Raw genomic sequence first — 4,198 nt, forward strand, 5'->3', positions numbered from 1 at the left:
GTTGAAAAGACTGAGGTCACAGAGGAGAGCTTTTCCTTTCTTGCCAAGGATTTCAAGTTTACTTAAACATTTTTCCTTATAACTCAGGGCTTAAAGTGCTCGGTAAATTCTTGTTGTTGATATAAGAATTTTATTTCAGCTCAAATCAAACTTTGTTGGTTATTTTTTTGAAAGGTTGATTTGACCTTAGGATAGAGAGCCTTCGCATGTGTGGGACCATAGGATCCTTGCTGAAAGAGTGGAGCCTTCGCCATAAAGGTTGGTAAATTAGTGGGGAAGCCAGGATGACATTGTAGTAATTAGTAATTACCCCTACATGCTGTCTAGAATTCTGAAACTCTCCCCAGGAAATGCCTAATGCAGAGACATGCAAGAGAAATTTAAAAAGCAAAATTGTGGAATAAGTGAAGTATGTCAGTGACTTTTCACTTCCTTTTTTGTTATTCTTTCTACCTGCTTATGAAACCACCATGACTTCAGAGACCAGGTCCCTCTGATGGCCCCTGAAAGCCCAGGGTTTCCACCCAGACCTGATCCTCCTGTGCTTTGGATTTATTCTTGGTGACCATGTGCTCTGAATTGTTTTTATTACCTCTCATGTAATAATATTTCCCACAAATTTCAGTAGGTTGTGATTCATTCATTACATGCTTAACTAAATGTTACTTTTATTTTTTAAAGATTTACTTATTTTGGGGGGAGGCAGAGAAAGATGAAGAGAGAGAATCTCAAGCAGACACCCTTCTGAGAGTGGAGCCCTGCAAGGGGCATCATCTCACAACCCCAAGATCATGACCTGAGCCAAAACCAGGAGCCAGACACTTAACCGACTGAGCCACCCAGGCACCGCCTTATACTTAAATGTACTTTTATATCTTTGGGAGAGCTTTCACATGATTTAATTCACAAAATCAGAAAAAGAAAATCCTTGCTTGAACCATATACATCCTGCGTTTTGCTTCTAAAAATACAAATGCTGTATCTACCAAGTGATCTGACATGGATCCACATATAAAAGCTAAATAGATAGCCCTTTCCAGAAGGAGGGACACATTGCCTTAAGCCACAGACATTGCCTCTCTTCCCTCTCTTACTCATCTTGCTAATTCGTTGTGGGAGCCTCTCCCACTCTAGTATTGTTTCAACACAGTGATTCAGACAACTGCTGTGAGTTGGCTGGTATGGGCATGTGGTACATCATCTGATTATCATCTAATTCAAAGGAATGGAACTCCAGTGGTGGAATTGAAGGCACCAACAAGGAACCGAATTCATAGGTAGCCCCGACAGGGGGCAGTTAAGTCACATCAATAAAATAGGATTGACATTGACCTTACAGACCAAGGTCATAGCCGATCCAGTAAAGTTTGGATTTGCCAGCATAGAGCCCAGAACTACTTTGTGTAAAAGAAGCCAATGCAATTAAGCTAGAAACCCACATTTTAAAGTATAGATTCTCATTTAGTTAAGGACTCTTGTGAGGTCACACCCAGATGCTTCCATCTCATCCTGTCCTTTCTTGACACCCTTGGGCTGTCACTTCTTTAGCTGCCACACAATCACGAACAGTGCCAATCAAGCTGCCCACGTCTTTGCACGTCTGCAGAGTAATGACAGCAATGAATAAAAATGGGGGATTTCTAGCCATCTGTTTACTTCTTTTCTCCTTTCATCTGATCCTGAAAGTTATATCTTTCTCCCCTCCTACTGCTTCAAAAAATAAGAAGGTTCAGATTATAAAAATAGGAAGAATTCTTAGCAGTATTACCCCTTCCTCATTTTGTCTGTCAAGTTTCATTTCAGTGCAGGTGCTGACAGATGTGTATAGGCAAATAAAGTCATTTCCATGTGGCAGAGCAAGGATGCTCACTGGCCTGAGCCAGGCTTAGCATTTTGATTAGAGGCTCCATTTTGAGGTCAGAGGCCAGGGCATTTCTAAATCCCAGACTTTAGTTCATTTTAGCTTGCCTTTGTCATTGCCCAAATCCTGCAAGAATGTCTGGGAATTAAATAAGGCAAAATGGATGCCTGCAATCTTAGGCCTGGCAAAGCTTCTATAGGCAACCACAGGTCCCCACCCAGAGATTGTTTATATTCCTCTTGCATCCTCTAGGATCCTGCTTACGCACCACTTTCTGTTGAGTAACGGTGTGTGGAGCCAAGTCAGGACCGGTAATGTTCCTCGTCTGCCTTCTTGGGCTGGTCCTGACGCTGGCCCCTGACAATGCCAGGCTCGGGAACTATTTGTTTCTGATTTCCAGCCAAGAAGTCTAACAATTCTCTCCCTTCCTTCCTATCGCCCTCTTCTTCCTTACCAATGCCAAGTCTGGGATTTTCCTTGTCTAGAGACCATACAGGCAAGGAAATGAACTTTCTTGGGATATGACAGACCGCTTAACAGAAATGGTGCCTTTTGTTCTCATTCAAATGCCTTTTCCTTAAATGACATTTGTCTCCAAGGCTTCTGCAGATCTATCTGCCCTAGCTACTTAATTTCTACAAGGTCCCCAGTAGAAGACTTAGAAGTAGTAGGCATTAGGAATTCTGACTTTTCTGATTGGGAAGCAATAGCTCAGAAAGGAGTAACTTGCCCAGGGATTTAGTCAAGCAATTCTGGTAGCTGTGTGTAAATCCATTCTTTAAACTTAAAAATCCTTTCTTAAAAATCCATTCTGAAATGTTAAAAATCCTTTTTGTTTCTTGCAACTGTGTCTAAGACAAAGGAAGCAAACCCTTATATTTACCTACGGAAAATAGAGGCAGATTTGGCTGTTGATCACTAATTCCACCATCAGCCAGAAAATTTTATTTCTTTTGCGCCCACTCAGAGATAGCCCAACCCACATTATAGTTCACAGGGACATGGGTCCTATTTCAGTTCGCTAGGTCCCTGACCCTGGGCAAGTCACTTCACTTCTCTGGATTTACAGGTTCCTCATTTGAGACACAAGGTAGTTGGGATTTAGGGTCTCGTAGGTTTCTTTCCAGCTTTGGGTCAGCAACTAGGAAAATGCAGAGATAAAGGCATAAGGTGAACCCATCTTTAAAAAGCCAGCAAAAATTTTTTTAAAAAGTTTTTTTTTTTAAAGCCAGCAAAATGTCTATATGCAACACTTTTTTTTTTTTTTTTTTTTTTTTTTTACTATATGCAACACTTTAAAAATAATCTCTAGAGAGGTGCCTGGGTGGGTCAGTTGATTAAGTGGCTGCCTTCGGCTCAGGTCATGATCTCAAGGTCCTGGGGCTCTCTGCTCGATGGGGAATCTGCTTCTCCCTCTGCCCCTACCCTGTGCATGCTCTCTTTCTCAGATAAATAAATAAAATCTTAAAAAAAAAAAAAAATCTCTAGTAAATAAGATTTTGTATACACTTTGGCTCAGCAATTTTACTCTTGGGGCTTTATCCAAAGGAAGTAATCAGAGACATGCTTCAATTTGCAAGGATGACTGTCACAGTGTTTGTGTTTAAAAAAATTTTAATTGTAGGATAGTTTTAGATATACAGAGAAGTTGCAAAGATAGTACAGCCAGTTCCTCTGTACTCCATCTGTCTTTCCTCCTCATTTCCTTCATTGTTTAACAACTGATATTAGTATATTACATTCATCACAACTAATGAAACTAATGAACCAGTATTAATACATTTTATTAACTAAAATTCATACTGTATTCATATTTCCTTAGTTTTAACCTGCTGTTCTTTTTCGGTTCCACGATTCTATGTAGAACACCAACTATATTTAGTTGTCATGTCTCTCTAGGTTCCTCAGGACTGTGAGAGTTTGCCAGATTTTTCTTATTTTTTTAAAAAAAATATTTTAGTTAATTTTTAAAAATATTTTATTTATTCATGAGAGACACAGAGAGAAAGACAGGCAGAGACACAGGCAGAGGGAGAAGCAGGCAGGGGGAGAAGCAGGCTCCATTCAGGGAACCCAATGTGGGACTCGATCCTGGAACCCTGGGATCACGCCCTGAGCTGAAGAAGGCAGACGCTCAACCACTGATCCACCCAGGCATCCCTATTTTTAGTTAATTTCTATGCTCAACATGGCACTCAAACTTAAAACCCTGAGATCAAGAGTTACGTGTTCTTACTAACTGAGCCAGCCAGGCCCCCCAGATTTTCCTTATTTTTGATGACCTTGACAGTTCTGAGGAACGCTGGTCAGGTATTTTGTAGACTGTCTCTTGATTTT

The sequence above is a fragment of the Vulpes vulpes genome, chromosome 5, assembly GCF_048418805.1.
Source record: "Vulpes vulpes isolate BD-2025 chromosome 5, VulVul3, whole genome shotgun sequence".
Lineage (NCBI taxonomy): Eukaryota > Metazoa > Chordata > Mammalia > Carnivora > Canidae > Vulpes > Vulpes vulpes.